The sequence below is a fragment of the Pan paniscus genome, chromosome 4 (assembly GCF_029289425.2).
Source record: "Pan paniscus chromosome 4, NHGRI_mPanPan1-v2.0_pri, whole genome shotgun sequence".
Lineage (NCBI taxonomy): Eukaryota > Metazoa > Chordata > Mammalia > Primates > Hominidae > Pan > Pan paniscus.
In genome coordinates, this window is record NC_073253.2 from 9658584 (window position 1) to 9676899 (window position 18316).

Genomic DNA, 18316 nt, shown 5'->3' on the forward strand with positions numbered 1-18316 from the left:
TACAACAATTAAAAGTGCAGTGTGGAGTGAGAACACAGTACAGCAAATTTTTAATGTCAGAAAGTAGCAATTTGATAACTAAGAAAACTGGAAAAATCATTATAACCTATGCCTTACTTTGCCCAGCACCTCCCAAGACTCAACTGGAAAGAGCCTGGCTTTGAGAAGAATGAAAGCCTGAACTGCTGATTGTGAGAAAAAAAAAAAGCAAAATAAGTGCTGAAAGGAACTCACATCAAATATTTCATTATAAGAGTCTGACCTTATTTCCTATAGCCAGAATGGCATTTGACGATACAACAGTGGAGAATTTTGCTACTAAGATGTTGAATGAAATCCCTCAAGAGGAGAATTACCTTTGAGATTTTCTGTCACTTTTAAGATCACTTCTGAAGTATCAAAGCACTACTATAGCAAATGAAATATTATGAGGAGCTTTGCAACAGATGCCAATACCTTCCCAAACAAGTCTGAGGCATCTCCTAGGTCAGAGGCCCTGGATTTCAAACATACTGCCAATATGTCAATGACCCCCAGATACACAGCTCTATTCCCAATCATTCCTTGACAGCCCACACTTGTGTATCTGTCTACTCTCTAGACCCGATGAGAAATGAAAGCCTTCAACTCAAAGTTAACATTGCCCTAGAAGAACTGTTGCGTTTCCCTCCAACACCTATACCTCCCCAGGGCTTCTCTGTCTCAGTAAGTGGTCCGCCATCCACTCACTTACTGAGGTCCAAAACTTCCAATTCATTCTTAATTTATCTTCTCCTCTCTCCAATGCCCAATCCATCAGAGCACCACAGACTCTACCTCTAAATATGTCAAGCCCATCCACTTTTCTCCTTCTACACTAACAACCCTGTAGTCTGTGCCACCATCACGCCTGACCCCATCATCTGTGAGAGCTTCAAGCTGGTCTTCCTGCTTCCCCTCTAGCTACCCTGGAATCCATTCTCTGACCCAGTGGTGACCTTGATAATATAACCGACAATTTGGAAACGTAAATAACTCATATCCCACCACTGCTTCTCCAAAGGGTTCCCAATGCCCCTAATAGACATAGAAGTTTCATGTCCCGGCTTACAAAGCCCTACATATGCTAACCCTTACCCACCTCTGTGGTCTTAATTCACACCACTGTCCCTTTCCCCACTACACACAAACCAATCCAAAGTTGTCCCCTATTCACTCTCTGTCACATGAACCCATCTGAATTCTTTGCATAGCACTTACCACTGGACAATACTTTTTTTATTTATTGTGAATGCAATTATTGCTTATGGTCTAACTCTTCCACCAAAAATGTGTGCTCAGAGAGCCAGGAGCCTATCTGTCTTGCTTACGTGCATATCGCCAGTGCCTAAAACCAAGGCTCACACACTACATGTGTTCACACACACACACACAAATACCTGGGGAGGAGGGAGAATGCAAGTTATTTCTCATGGTCACTTTGACTGCAATTTTCAAGAAAAACAGTCAGTGTGTGACAGCAACAGTAGAAGCACGATTTCCAATCAGACATTAATTGAGACGACCACTAGCCCTTGGTGACCCCATGTACAGGAAGAGATGTTTCAGGGACACCATTTGTTTATACAGATGTCTGTCCTTAAGGGATTTTTGTTTGAAATCAACCACCAATCATGTATTTTCTGCAAGGAAATTACACAGTGAGGGTGGGTTCCAACCCTCAAAATATTTGCTAGCTCAGTGAAATAAAACCAAGATTCCATTTGGAGAAACCTATAGCTGCTTTACTTTGCAATAAATTGTAAAATAGGTGGGTTTTATTGTTTTATAGTTCTTTTCTGTAATAGTCTACCAAGAGGAATCCCTTGGGGACCTTTAGAAAATAAAAGGGGTAAAACACATGCTGCATTAAGAAGTTATATATTATCCACTGGGCTCAGCCATGCAGGAGGCCTCAGCATGACCTTGGTAAGTTTCTTAACCTCACCACACTGTTCACTCACCTTTAAATGGGGATAATATTAGAACCTGCATGCTTGTTGAGAAGATGAAATGGCATGCATAAAGCAGTATCTGGGACACAGGAAGTGCTCAGATAATGTAAGCATTATGAATTATCACCAAGTTATTACCAGTGCTTCAAAAAATATTTCAGATTTGGAAATGTTGGAAAATCCACATTATTAAATTTGTACTGTGGCCGGGCGCAGTGGCTCACACCTGTAATCCCAGCACTTTGGGAGGCCGAGGTGGGCGGATCACCAGGTCAGGAGACTGAGACCATCCTGGCTAACATGATGAAACCCCGTCTCTACTAAAAATACAAAAAATTAGCCTGGCGCGGTGGCAGGCGCCTGTAGTCCCAGCTACCCGCGAGGCTGAGGCAGGAGAATGGCGTGAACCTGGGAGGCAGAGCTTGCAGTGAGCCGAGATCACACCACTGCACTCCAGCCCTGGCAACAGAGCGAGACTCCATCTCAAAAAAATAAAATTAAAGTAAATTAAAAATAAAATAAAATAAAATAAATGTGTATTGTCATTGCTACATTACAAGGAACTGTTTAATGACTTGCTCTGAGCATGTTCAAGTCCTCCTTTGGCTGCAAACACAGATGACTACCACAGGCCCGTGGAGGTGACCCAGGATTAGCTACACTCTATTCTTTCTACACTTGGGGAACTGGCATGTGCTTAAGAAAAGACAAGAAAAGCTACTTCAAATGAATAAAGTCTTCACAAATCATGCACATGTGATTAGAAATGTTCATTCTGGGTGTATCTGATCATTTAGTAATTGCTCAAGAAAACAAGAATAACTTTGTACATTATCTGCCATAAAGACAAAAAATGAGCAAGAAAATAAGAGTCAAAGTTAGAAAACAAACAAGACACTTAATATTATAATCAGAGAACTGAGTCACACTGTCATAATTCACTTTTTTATTGTTGCTAATATTATGATGTCCCAGAAGAAATTTCTAAGACATTTACATAGACCTTTTTAACACCTGGTTTATAAAATAATATTAAAAGAATATAGTCCAGTAAATAAAAGAGAAAGTTATTTTAAAAAATGAAATTGGCCAGGTGCAGTGGCTCATGCCTGTAATCCCAGCACTTTGGGAGGCTGAGGCGGGTGGATCATGAGGTCAGGAGTTCAAGACCTGCCTGGCTAACATGGTGAACACCCAGCTCTACTAAAAATGTAAACATTAGCCAGGCATGGTGGCAGGCGCCTGTAATCTCAGCTACTCAGAAGGGTGAGGCAGGAGAATCTCTTGAACCTAGAAGGCAGAGGTTGCAGTGAGCCGAGATCCCGCCACTGCTCTCCAGCCTGGGTAACAGAGAAGACTCTGTCTCGGCGGGGAAAAAGATGAAATCAACTCCTAGAAAATACTGCAGCAGAATGATAAAGTAAACATATAACTACATATCAAGTTGAGTCGAGAAGAAAGGAATTTCAGGAAAATACACAAAAATGATAGTGACTTGGGAGAAAAGAATAGACCTGCCTATCAAAGCATATGTTGGTTCTCTGATGATGTTTCAGCCTGAGAACTAACATAGGAAATGTGCTGTCCTTCTCCTGCTTTACTAACCTTCTGCCTTCTTGGTTGGTGCATCCCTGTGCCGGGCTGATGAATACATCACAACTGCTGCTCACAGCTGGGAACACAACCAGTAACAAGGCACAGTTATAGCTTCAGGGAGGTAAGGAAGGTGAGTGACTGTCCATACTGTGCGTGTGTGTATCCACAGTCACACATGTGTATGTAGCACCAAGTTAGTGAAAAGGTTTTCTTTAAAAGGTGCTACCTAGGTTGTGATTTTCCTCTAGTAGGTGGATCCTTGAGCAGCCTACCCCTAATTTGCCACAAATTCATAATTAAGTTACATAGCTGGTTGTTAGTATACTGTTTTACATATAGATTTCAGAGATTTTAACCCTGCCCTAGTGCACCTAATGCAGTAGGGTTTCGTCCAATTATAAGGCTATCTCTATCTGTTTCTATATCTATTTATCTATCTCTATATAATTTACATACATGCATTTATATAGGTGGATATTCTATCTTTCTGTTTATTCAACTCTATCTACATATATTACATATATGTGTGTAAATATATATGTGTGTGTATATATATATATATTCAACTCTATCTATCTATCTATCTATCTATCTATCTATCTATCTATCTATCTATCTATCCATCCATCCAATTGACCCAGAATTGTGGTCACAGCAAGGCAGATACTCTTAAACATTTGTGCTGTCCTCTGGACATGTACATCCAGATAACTATGTTACAGGAAATACAATTTCAGTCTTCTGAGCTTGGCTCACCCCACAACCTGACAGTCATGCTGTACTGCGCTATTTTTATGTTTAATATGTACTCCTTGAAGATGATACTATGAAATTTCACTGTAACACTGATAGTGTTCAAATGCTCACTTTAAGAAAGGTTAGATGCCAGGAAGGAAGTGATACCGAATCCTACAGTGCAGGAAAGCAGCTACATTGGTTTCGGTCTTGGTGCTATTTGAATACCTCACCTTCCTTTTCTGTTCTCTTCTATATCTCATAGATAACCATTAATAAGAAACGGACTTTAGAAGGATCTCACAGTCTTTCCTGTCTTTGGTACACTGTAAATGATGTTCAATTACACTGGAAAACAGTGAAGACTATTTGAGAAAGCAGTAAAATGAATGGCCCCAGCTGGACAATATGGGGACAGTCTATAATGGCTACAGCAAATATAATTATTTAATTATTGTAAAATTATGCAATAAACTTCTTAAATTAAATATAGCACAATCAGAAGGCTAGAGCAGTACATTTAATCACACTCTTAAGGACCATTAGAGAAGTTATATTTTACAAAATTTCCATCTGAATCACTTCATTTAATAACATATACGTATTCAGTGCTTATTATGTGCCAGAGTGTTAAGTATTGGGAAGACGGATGCAATAATCAAGCCAAGGACTTCACAGTGTGAAAAGGAAGGACTATATGTATTTACAAAATACTACAATGAATCCTACTTTAAATTGCCATTGCAGGGATGTGCACAGAAGTGTGGGGACACAGAGGGGGTGTGACTTAATTCATCTGGCCATGGAGAAGGAAGAGAAAGGTTCATGGAAAATGAGACAGATTAGCTGAGAACTGGTGAACAAGCAAATATCTACCCACTGAACAATGAATGTGGGGGAAATTATACCAAATGCATGAATCTCTGATTGGGGATGGGGAGGAAGAATCCCATTCCTCTTCTCTTAGCCAAGCTCATAGCCTTCCAGCTCTGTGTCCAATTAGAAATAGGGTATTACTCATGCGATTCAGAAAGTCCCAGAAAAATCCATCCATCAACCCATCTACACAACAAATAATTATTGGCATCTTATTACATCTTAGTCCCTTACCTCACCTAGGAATGGAGCAGTGAGTGAACAAAATAAGCAAAATCCCTGGCAGGGTAGAGCTTACATGAGAAGGCAGGGGCAGAAGTTATGTAAAATTGATAAACAAAATATCTCATGTATCAGACAGTGCTAAGTTCTTTACAAGAAAAGCAGTAAAGCAGAAAAGGAAAATAGAGAATAGCAGGGAGACTTTCCATTTTAGTCATTTGATCAGGAATATCTCCTGACAAGGTAAGAGTTGAATAAACTTGAAGTAGGCCAAGGAGCAATCTTCAGGGATCTTCAGGTAAAGAGTGCTGCAGGCACAGAAAGGAGTCAGAATGAAAACACTGAGCAAGGAACGTGGCTACTCTGTTCCAGGGAGACCAAGGAGGCCAGTGAAACTGAAGCTGGTGCTTGGAAGAGAAAGATAGAGAAGAGAGAGGATGAGGACAAAGAAGGGACATGTGGTGCCTGGCGCGCCAAGTGAGGAAGCTGGCTTTCCATCAGAATAAGGCAGCAGCTGCTGGAGGATTCTCAGCAGAGAGCCTGTCTGGTCATTGTGTGGAGAAAAGACCACGGAGGCCCAAGAGCAGAAGCAGCGAGACAGCCGGAAGACCTGAGCACTCACAGGGACCAAGTTGCTGGGAGCTTAGCTGAGGCAGGGAGCAGTGAAGGTGCTGAGAAGTGGTAAGATATTGGATATAGGTTGAACAAAAAACCAACAACAATAAGATTTGTTGACAGCTGGGATGTGGGGTGACAGAGAAAGAGAATAATCAAATATTGTTCCAACTGTTTCAGCCTGAGCAAGTGGAAGACTGGACTTCCCATTAATAAAATGAGGAACTCTACAGAAGGACATGGCTAGGGGTTGTGGGGAGAAAAGAGCTCAGTTTGGACATGGTTAATTTGAAGACATAAATTAGACATCCCGTTGTGAGGTTAAATAGGCAGTTGAATATATAAATAATTCTGGAGCTTAGGGATAGGTTTTGGCTGAAGATAGACATGTGGGAGTAATTAGTGTGCAAATGATACCAAAGCCATGAGACTGGAAGAGATTTCTAAATGGTGAGAATGGTGGGAAAAGAGACAAGGTCCAGACACTGAACCTTATGGGACTCCAGTGCTTGGATGGCAGGGAGATGACCATTTGAGGCTAAGATGCAAAGCCCAGAGATATGAGGTCAGGCCAGAGAAATGGAGCATCCTAAAGCCAAGAAGAGAAAGTATGTCAAGGAGGTGGGAGGGGTTGATGGTATAAAAGCTGCTAACTGTTAAGTATGATGATGACTGAGCCTCGACTGCTGGATTAACAACATGGCGGTGTTGGGTGATCTTGACTAGGCAGTGCTGAAGGAATGACTAAGGGATCAGACTGGGCTCAAAATAAAATAAAAAGGCAGAAATGGAGGACAACAAGTACAGGCAAATACTTTAAACCAAGTTTTTTTGTTTGTTTGTTTGTTTGTTTTTTTTTTAAGCAAAGAGGAGATAAATGTATTATAACTAAAGAGAAAATTAGAGGCCACAGGTCAAATTTTCTTAAGATGATAGATGTTTCCATTCCTATTGGAAAATAAATAAACAGCATAGAGGGAAAAATAAAAGCTGATTATGTAGGAAAGAAAGGAAATAACTGCTTAAGTACTGTAGGAGCAAAGGAATGGGATATAGTTTGGCCAAACTAGGGTTAAGAGTTTCCATCAGAATTAATCAGTGTCCACTAGCTGGGATATTGTGATTGGCCCACTTGGGTAGGTACCTCACCTTTAAAACATCACTGTAGTAAGGAGGTGGCCTGCAATGAAGAAAAGAGGAACAGTTCTCAAAAAGTATGTGGCCCCTGAGCTGTGATAAGGGTACCCCAATTTATATGTACTAAAAAAAATCTGAGCTACAGTAAACAACTTAGACCAACCCACTTAATTCCTCAGCACTGGAAATGTAAGTGCACTATTCTTAGATACTGTTATATGAAAATGTGGTGGTATTTACTTCCCAGAATCTCCCAACCAACTTCCCAACCTTTGCTTTTTCTGCTTTGGTTTAACCAATAGTGGTTACCGCTCAGGCTTTAAACAAAAACAAATGAAGCAAAATGACTCTGATTTCTTTGTGGCCTCGGAGGCTCAAAAAGACACAAACACACATGAAACCCCCACTAGCTTTCCTAGATAAAGCATGAACTGATTAGGTTTGCAGCCCTGCAGCTATAGAGGCCTCTCCAATACTCTGATCTGGAAACCACAGGGCAGGAAAATCCCCAAAGTCCCATGAAATCCAAAGATCCAAACGTGGGGTCATTTTTATGCCCTCAGGAAAGTTCTGCCAAAAAAAGAGATCTTACACACAGTGTAATTGAGAGGGCAGTATCCTTACGTGCACATGTAAATCTTCAAATCCAAGCAATTAACCCCACACACATCTGCCCCTCTAATGCGTGTCTGAGAATAAACAGCACACGTCAATCCCTCCCAGCCTCACTCAATCACGAAACTAAGAAAAGAAAATGAATTCTGAAATTCACCACACAGCTGTGATTCACAAATATTTATAGTAACCATAAAGCTGGTGACCTTCAGGAAGATAACACACTTGGCAGACATTCACCTAAACAAAAGAGGGGAAAAGGCCCAAATCTCAAACAGCAGAGAACAGAGAGAGAGGCAAGATTTCCCAAGTTCCATAATGGGGAATTCCAATGCATTCTGATGGAGATAATGGAAGCTGACAATTCTCCTGTCAGTGAACTTTGGTAAGCGGAGTGAAATGCTTGTGACAAAACAGATCAGCTCTGCATGGGCCTTTCTGGATGGCCTCACAGAGATTTTCCATCAGGCTGAGTACACAATCGGATGGGACTCAGGAGTGGTGTCTACAGCCCTGTATTTCTGACATTATTAGGAATGACAGGCTAAACCTTTATCCCAAATTACAACCACTCAGCATGTTTAAGCAAGTGTGTACCTTGTATCAACAATATACATAGAGATGCCCTGAAAATATCACAAAATAAAATTCCTTTCAGGAAAGTGGCACCGAAAGAAACACCGTCAGCAACTCAGCAAGCACTTTTTTTTTTTTTTTGCATATTTGGTCTCTTTGTCTAGTTTAAACCCCTCATTACCTATTATCACACCCAAACCTATGTCTTCTCACTTTCCTTATTTTATAGCCAAGAAATCCAACAAAATCAAGACAAGTAAAGACTGAGAGCTGACTCTTGGTCCGATCTGTCCACAGTCAGGTGGTTATGAATCTCAAAAAGCGAGATCTAGATTCAATCTTTTGGAACTCCTGCCCTTAACATTATTGTATGCACATCACAACAAATTACTATTTTACATCAGTGCTCGAGACTGCACAAACGAGGACATCTTATTTGTGATTTGACCAGCCTTAACTTGGTCTTTGATACCCACCATGTAACATTTAATGCAAACACCTTAAGTTAGCTACAAGAATGAGCCAAGAAGCAAAGCGCTGTGATCAGGATTTAATCATGGTTAATGTAATGGGTTAAGTTCTATAACATTTTTTAAAAATGAAATATAGTTATTAAAATATAGTCATAGGTTGTATAAAATCTTAAAATAGAAAGTTCCCTTCTCCCTAACGAAGAATGAATAAAAGAATGAGAAAATTTAAGTTGTCTGGTTCTAAACTAGGTCTCTATTTGTAGAAAGGAGAAGTGTGTTTCTGGGATTTTCTCCCACTTGTACAAATATTGTTATTGTCCGAACATCCACAATAAATTAAAATTGGGGATTGATTTTTTTCAGTGAGGACAAAGAAAGGCAGAATAAAACATTGAGAAGGTTTTAAAAAGCAAAACTATATTTTAAATATCTGTTCCTGAATTAAACAGTTAAATATTTTTAATAAGATCAGAAGAAAGTAAAGAATTTTTGTTCATTTTTTTACTATTCCCATTTTATAGATGAACATGTTTTGTTTTATTCCTAAGCACTGAATAAATCATTATCAAGAAAAAATCTGACATCACTAAAATAAACTTATTTAAATTTAAAAGGATAAAGCAAACAAGCAAATGAAATAGCGGAAAAAACAGTGACAATAATGAGTTAATATTCTTAATAATTAAGCCTTAAAATCTGTAAGAAAAATGTTGAGTCTCTATAGCTAAACAGTTATAAAATCTGGACAAATAATTCTCACACACGTTTGTTTGTCTCTGTCTCTCTCTTTCTCTCCCACCCTTCCCTCCCTCCTTCCCTTCCTCCTTTCTCTCTTTCTCTCACCTCTTCTCAGAGTAATGGCTAATTATTGCTTGAAAAAAAATTAGCAAAGTAACACAATGAGTAAAAAATAAAATATATAAAAAAGAATATTATCAAATTGACTAAAACAATTAATAATAATACTCAAAGTTTTTGAGTAATGATACTCAAATTTGTTTTAGCAAAATAAATTCTCCAGCATATAAATGAAGTATAAATATCTACAATACTTTTACAAAGCCAACTGGCAGATTTTTAAGACTCCCTGGGTTTTATGTAGTAAATCAACTATAGCTCTTCTGAGCTAATGAATTAACCTTCAATTAAAAGAAAGTATTACAATAACAATTGCTATTGTTCTTGAAGCATGTACTTCATGCACCAAATACAGTGACCTGCTCAAAATGAGAAAGCAGGATTGGAACTCAGGTGTATGAAGTCTCCCATCACCCTTTTCATGTTCATTTCAGCATGGTCTATGACTTTTGTGAACTGGAAGCAACATATGTTCCGCAAAAGAAGCAGGAAATGACATTACAGTGCCTTTACACGATAGAATATTACATATACATTAAAACAAGGGTTTTTTCTTCAATTTGCAATAATATGAGAAAGTATGTATAAGTGAAAAAGCAGTATGCAGAATTTTATGTCTAGTATTATCTCAACTCTTTAAACTGCTTATCAAAAATATTCCATAAAAGACTACATTAAATGTCATCTGTGATTGTCTTCGATAGAGGCATTATAGTTGAATTTTCCTCTTCTTTTATATATTTTCAGTAATGAGCATTCACTACATTAATGCACTTTAAAAATTTTTTTAATCGTAAAAATAATAATACTCCTGAAAATCTTACTGACCACATGGATGATAAAGTGCAAACACCTGTACTCCAGAGATAATCTCTGTTTAGAGTATGGTATATATTAATATATATTCTAGGAGACTTTATAATACACATGAACTTGTGCATAGAGATTGTGTGTGTGAGTCTGTGTTTATTTTTAAGAGGAATGGGATTATATTAAATATATTATTCTGCAATTTGCTTTCTCAGTTAATAAAGAATCAAGGATAGTTTTCCATTACTTTTATGGTCAGAATTTTATTTTTTATATCATTGCTATTAAGGTGAAGCACACTTTGCCATGGCACATGGAATAAGTACCTAGGGGCCAGTGCTCCTTGACAAAGGCATGTCTCCAAAACTTCTGCTATATTATCAGGCTCTTGAGTTTGCTGCAATTATAGATTTCTAAGAATGAACGAATGAATGAGTACAATAGTTCCTTGCTTAAATTGCTTAAAGAAACACAAATTAATTGGTCTTTCAATTTTCTTTGCCCATCTTTGTAAATGATATAGTAGAGAGTCAAATATGCCTTTAAGTATCAGAAGTATCCGTTTGTAATAAAAAAGTAAAATTAAAAAAATCATACCACAATTTATTTATGTGGCAAAGGGTATTGCCATGTTATTTCATCATTTAACTATGTCAATCCTGTTCAAACTCCATCTTTGCTCATAATAAAAGAGGGATATTCGAGACCAGAACATTCTTGTTCAACATAATTATCAGACAGCCCAAGATAATTGCATGTTTACCCTAATATATATAAAAGGCGGTATGTATAAGGGTGCAAACTAACAGTGTCACATTTAGAAACTATATAAAAACCAAAGTAGGAAATGCCATCTAAACTTATTTCATAAATGAGTTATATGTACCAGCTTAACAAAATATCAAGAAAATAATATTTATCAGGCCCTAATTTGAGCAAAGCTGTAATTTAGGTGGGACTTAGACTAACACATTTAGGGCATATAAACCATGTCAAGCAATAGAACATCAAATGTCCTTATTCTAAGGGGTAAGATTTGCAGTTACAATAGACTTCAATAAAATTTGTTTATAATTAAAATCCAAGCATCCAAGATAAATTGCACTGTGGGACTAATACCTACTGTCCCTGAAACACTCTCATTCACTATACTATGAGGTCTTCGGCAGTGCAAGGATCGTGTTAATCATAGCTCAGAAAGCTGCTTAGCCTGGAGGCCAAATCCAGCCCACCACCTGTCTTTGTAATAAAGTTTTATTGTAACACAGCCATGCCCATTCACTTACATACCTATGACTGCTTTCATACTACAATGGCAGAGTGATGCAGCAGAGACTCTATGGCCTGTAAGCGCTAAAATGTTTTCTCACACTTTTTAGAAAACGTTCGCCAATTCTTGATTTAGATTACTGTTTGAAAAACTGATTTCTTAATATTTGTTCTGAGTTTCTCTCTACAGGTCGGAGTAATTCCAGTAAGGAATAAAAAATAATGTATGACTGTTCTTATTCTAGGGAGGCATGGTTAGTGCTAAAAGGCAGTTTTGTGTAAAGGTTAAGAAGATAGAATCAAATCCCAGCTCTGCCTCTGACTCACTGCAATTCTCAGGCAGATTATTTAAGCTCTCTGTGCCTCAATTTCCTCATCTTTAAAACAGTGACCCAAGAATACGATCCTGAAAGAGTTGTTATGAGAATTGAAAACATCTCACTCAGCACAGGGCCTGGCACACAATGAGGACTTACATTAGCTAATAACTCTTCCTATCATATATCATGATAACCGCTGACCATCCAAAGCGAGCCAACACAGGCTCCATGTGGTCATTCTTCCAGCTCTCAGGTGCTGTGGTTCTCCATGGGGGAGGGAACGGGAGGTTCCCGTTAAGACACTATGTGAACCTGAATCTACGTGGGCTGGAGAAAGATACAAAATGCAGACCTCCGTTTCTTCTTCTGCAAAACGTAAGGACGACACAGGAGAACCTCTCGTCTCAGCTGAGCACATCTACACATCTATACAGAGGGCCCAGCTCTAAGACCCATTTTGCCTCCTTCCTCATAGAAGAAGCCAGGGACTGGGAACTCATAATCCAAGAGCAGGAATGGTCACCAATTATTCAGAAAATCTCTGGATTATCTTAAATCAGCAAAGTGTTTTGTGAATGGGGAAAAAATATAAGCCTGTCCACAATGAGATGGTAATTTAGTTAGGGAGAAAAATAAATAAGTTAATAAACAATGGTAGTGTCTGCAGTGACTAGTATATGGAATGAAATTGTCACTTTCTCTCACTTTACTTGTTCCTCCCCTACACCACTAGTCCTCTATCCCCCTTCACCCCTTCCTCGCTTCTAGTCTTCCCAGAAGGTAGCAACACCTAGGTCTAAAGTGCTTAAGAAAGGCTCCTGTGAAGCCAGCATTTCTGAGCCAGCCTTTGGAAGATCCAAACAAGCACGATTGGTGGTGGGAACAGATCATTGTGAAGTGGGGGGTCAGTCCCTACACTGTCCCAGGGCCACAGGAAGGAGGAAATTGTGTGAAGGCCTGACCAGGAGGATCCCTGAGAGTATCATGAGAGGGTTAGGGCTTACCCAGCAGGTGCAGGGGACTGCAGAAGGTCCCAGGACAGGAAGTGAGATGACAGTGGTATGCACTGCAAATAAGTGGGGGGCAGAGCACAGAGGTAACTGCAGGAGGCAAAACTGAAACCCGGTAGGCAGTCACACTGGGGCGCAGAAGACGCTAAGAAGCATCTAAGCCTTTTCACGTCTTCGGGTTCCTGAGTGATGTAGCGGTGGTATATGCCCACAATTGTTTTACTTGAAAGACTTCTCTATCTGAAAGCTTGCTCATTAACTCTCATTTTTTTTTCTTTTCTTCTTTTCTTCTTTTTTCTCTGAGATGAAGTCTTGCTCTGTTGCCCAGGCTGGAGTGCAGTGGTGCAATCTCAGCTCACTGCAAACTCTGCCTCCTGGGTTCAAGTGATTCTCATGCCTCAGCCTCCCAAGTAGCTGGGATTATAGGCACGCGCCACCACGCCAGGCTAATTTTTGTATTTTTAGTAGAGATGGAATTTCACCATGTTGGCCAGGCTGGAACTCCTTACCTCAGGTGATCAGCCTGCCTCGGCCTCCCAAAATGCTGGGATTACAGGTGTGGGCCACCACGCCCAGCCTACTCTCATTTTTAATAACAGAAGTAAAGCTCACAAGCTGTCAAAAATATTTCAATCTGTAATTTTTTTAGTTTCTTCACTTCCCATTTAGATGTCTCACTTACCAAGGAGAGAGAGGATGGAGGACGCGTTTCCTCAATCATGAATCACACTGACTCCACAGCCACGTGGGCACTCCAGCCCAAGTCTCACACACCAACACTTCAAAAAAGAAAATAGAGAGATCCTGTCAACCCATTTTAAAAGAGAATGTGGTCATTGGTCATGAGTTCTATGAAGTTCCATTAAAGTCCTAAACAATCAGAGCAAGCTGCTTTGGCCACGTAGGATTAAAGCAGTGACATGGGCCAGCTTGGCATCACAATCATGCTACCCTAGTTCAGGATCATGTGCACTAATGGATTCTTTTTCTTCAGAAAAGGAGAAATAAACATTTAAATGCTGTTAACAGATGAAATAACTCTCATAAAACATCCAAAAGAACCATTATTTCAAAATTATCTTAACCAGTCTGAAATTATCTAAAGCAGTCTGAAAATTAAATTAAGATTCATTATATGAATTTATCCTTTTTATGATGACTCATTCCATTTTTTGGAACACATGGTACCTTATACAATTCAAAAACAGGAGACAAAGGCAGTAGCACAAACTCTGCTAGAAATTTGAGTTTGTATTTTTATTTACATACTAATTTATTAGGTGCACAATTATGAGGCTTTATAGGAAAAAGAATGATGCATCCTGAAAAACAAGCCACTTTACCAAAACCAAGTAAACCTGTCCAATCTCGTCATTCAATTTAATATACAAAAATTCTGAAACCTTGATATTGTCATTGGATGGAAAGATGACCACGAAACGCCAGCCTCCCTAGAAACATGTATGCCAGAAGCTGAAAATATAGGTGACTTTCCATCTATGATCCATATGAGAAATGTGTTCATCACCAGTGAAGGACACCTGTGACTTCAAATATTGCATTTCAGGGCTCATGCTTTTTTCTGTTCTCTTCATTCATCTGGTTTTTCTCTACACTTCCCAGGTGGCAGCTTCTGGCTGCTATAAATGTGAAACACCCTGACATTCTTCCTCCCCACCCTGAAGAAGGGAAAATGGGAGAAAGAACTTCCCAGAACATTCTGGCTGTCCCTCTAGGCAGTGATTCCCACACGGTTAGCTTCAGTCATGATCCAAGGCCATCTGCCTGCAGAAAATGAACTGAACGACAGCAGCTGGAAATTTATAAAATTTTATACCTGCTGAAGTGCCATTTTGGAAGCCCTAGGGTTCAGAGGCCAGGGAACAGGACAAGGTGGCACTGCCTCTCTGTGAGTCTCCCTTCCTCCAGGACGGGCCGTTGGTATGTTCATGGGAAGCAAGGGGGTGACCCAGGGCAACACATTGGGACATGCCTGTCTGAGACACCCCAGCAGCCCAGGCACCCTCACATCGTGCAGCACGGCCAACCCTCCAGTCCCAGCAGAGTCCTCAAAAGTCCGTGACATCATCCTTTGGACAGGACAAGGTGCAGATGCAAATCCTTGAAGCCAAAAGAGGAGCCAGGGAAGCACACTCAGTCTCAGAAATATTCCTCAGAGTGGCCAATTTCTTTTACACAACATCGCTAATATCACCTTTGGGTGTGGCAACAAAATATGTTAGTTGAAACTTCTTTATTAAATGGCATGTTTGAATACACAAGCTTCCTCTCTCCAGTCCTAAAATCTATTTTACAACAATTATTACTAAAATGTCCTTGTAGTTGTTTAGATCTGAGTTGAAATTTAAGTAATAAAGTTTGACAGATCCTCTGGTTACCGCCATGAATAGCTGGCAATTTCTGTAAGTTCCCATGTCTCAGAACTACATTAAAAACAGGGCTAATAGGTCTCCTGCCTCCCCCAGTGAGGTCACAAATGAGCTGATGTGAACCCTCAGCTGGACAGCAAAACCACACCTGCAGAATATGGGTCAGTCTCTTAAATGAAAGAGACTGGGGCCAAAAAGATCATTGTAAGAATTCACAATCAATAACACAACCAGAGAGCAAATACTGCAGGAAGAAGACATCCTGCCGAATCCAGCATGGACAGCCCACAGCCTGGACCGCCAGACAGTCCTGGTCCAACCAACAGACTCCAAAACCCAACCCCTTCCTTGTGGAAAAGCAATACCCACAGGACAGAGCTCTCTTGGCTTGGGGGAAAACACAGCTTCCTACAGAATTTGATGTCTAAACAGGAAATCAGTCTCAGCAGCAGGATTCAAGGGTGTCCACCTGAAAGGGTTGTTACTGTGCCTGTGTTTACATAAATAGTGAAAAAGATATTTTAACAGCCTGGTGCTTGTCAGCCAAGTGAACCATGTTGGGACTTTCTGCTCCTGAGGGTCAGCCTTTGCCTGGGAAAGACAGGGTGCTCACCAAAACACCCATGTGTGCCTGGTAACGTGCACTCAGGAGCAGAAATGATAGTGACAAAGCAGAGGCCTTGAGTTGGAGCCAAGCTAGAGGAACAGACAATGATTCTTGCAGGTCCAGAAGCAGAGCCCCCATGTCCTCTCCCAGCAAGGTCATAAATTAGCCAATGCATTAATCATAAGTCACTGACATATTTTCTAGAAAACTGAGAAGAAAGCTGAAAGGTAAAGAAACTACAAAGCCCCAGAGGCTCACTCCAGACTGGAAGTTGGAAAAATTTTAAGCGACAGTTAACTACCCATTTAATAAGAAATTGCTTATTTTTTATAAACATATAAATTTCTCTATTTGACTCAATTCCGTATTATCCTTATTCTTTTCTCTTTTAGCTTAGCATTAACCTTGGTACCAACAACCTCTGAAATCCTCTGAGTCATAATTTTCAGAGTTCTGCCTCTTAAAAAATGCCACCATGAACATATATGTGCAGAACTATCTTGACAACACTTTTGATTTACAAACAGTAACTCTTTCCCAGAAGTTTTGCCCTGTGGCCACCTACACTCTTCAAATTGTCTCTAGATGGAACTACATGAAGAAGATTTAATATCAATTATAACTTACTAAGTGCTCAACAGCACATGACTTTCTGCTAAAATATGCAACCTTTTCCCTGCCCAACTTACTCAGAATGAGGTAAGATGTAGACTTAAGCATTATTTTGGAGACCAAACGTGAGCTGAGTGGTAGCCTTTATCCTGCAGATACATGGCAGAAATTAACATGCCAGGCCAGTCTTATGAGCTGAATTTAGAAACCGTACAACAGTAAGATTACACTGGAAATAAAAATGGACAAGACCACCTGGCATCAGAAAGTTTAGTGGAGTGATGAAAAGAAACCCTAAAATATACAGGTTCAAGAAACCTAAGAACTGCTGGGCCAGCATTTCCCAAAGGCAAGAATTAGACCCGTGCCATGGCATTTAATTGACAGGCTTCTCATCATCAGTCCTTCAGTTAATCACCAGGCACAGCACAGCCCCATGGCCACACATGGTGGATGCTTAGAAGATAAAACAAGAACCTATTACACTCTCAGGAGCTCTCTATATGATTTTTCTGCTATGTAGTTCAGTGTATACTATGAATTGGAGGAAAGAGAAGTTACTTATGGGCAGAAGAGTCAAGGAAAAGATTTCTGAAAATGGGAACTGTGATGTAGGCTCTAAGGGATGAGGAGGAGATAAGGAGGATATTAAAAGAGATAGTGAAGTATGTTTTAGTGGGTGCATTGCAGGTGAAACAAACAGTAGATGAGGGAGGAACAGCTGAAAGTCATCAGGTATAAGAGGAGAGCCATTTACGCCAGCACCATGGTGAGTTAAAGCATGAGTTCCTGGTACCATCCCTGGAGTTGGGTGGAAACCCCACCACGGAGCCCACCAAGATAAGACTTTGCAGGAGTGCAAACTGAATGAGACAGGTGAAAATAAGCGATTCCACAAAGGTAAAAATCTGGACTGCAATGCCATGAGAATCACAGACAGAAATCTGGCCTCATGCTCAAGTCCCTGGAGGAAGACAAGGAAGTAAACAGGAGGGTGGATTCCAGGTGGGAGGCCAAGGAGCAGGGAGGGTGGTATCAGGAGTGTGTGGAGGCAGCCAGCATCGGCTAGCAGCAGCATGTGCCACGATGACTACCTGCAAGATCACTCACATGCAAGGGCATGGAGAGCTCAAAAGAGGCACTCCAGACAGCTAACAGATGGGAAAAGTAGATGACACACAGATTGTAGGGAATGTTAACATGAGAAAGAGATGAGACTTCTTCATCCAAAGGAAGGCAGAGTCACTGAAGGTTCAGTGGGATGTCAGGATGAGCAAACTTTGGGAGGGTGAATATGGCAGCTCTGCAGAGGATGCACAAGACAAGAAGGGGAGAAGCTGGGGTAAAAAGCTGCCACCACAGAACTCCAGGTATGAGGAGAATTGCAGTGAAGGATGAACCTGGCCCTTGCCAAGCAAAGGACTTGCCTTTGCCAAGTTCCTGGGAAGTCACCTCTAAGACCTTAGAATGTCCTGCCTGATGAGAGACTTTGTTTTGGGGGGGCTTTAGGCCACACAGATAGTCTAGGCTAACTATGTGGTTAATGGCTGAGGGCTTGGGCCTCCCTGGATTAGTCTGGCCACGTCTATGTGGTCAATTCTCAATAAAAACTCAGGACACCA

At 40.3% G+C, this 18316-nt stretch overlaps 1 protein-coding gene across 4 annotated transcripts in view; it reads right to left on the minus strand.

Annotated features, from left to right (window-relative positions):
* Window positions 1-18316, minus strand: part of SEMA5A (semaphorin 5A) — a 508567-nt gene that overhangs the window by 386492 nt on the left and 103759 nt on the right. For all 4 annotated transcript variants that reach the window (XM_034959729.2, XM_034959730.2, XM_034959727.2 and 1 more), the window contains exon 2: window positions 13768-13864. The gene's annotated coding sequence lies outside the window, so the exon portion shown is untranslated. The remainder of the gene's footprint in view (window positions 1-13767; window positions 13865-18316) is intronic.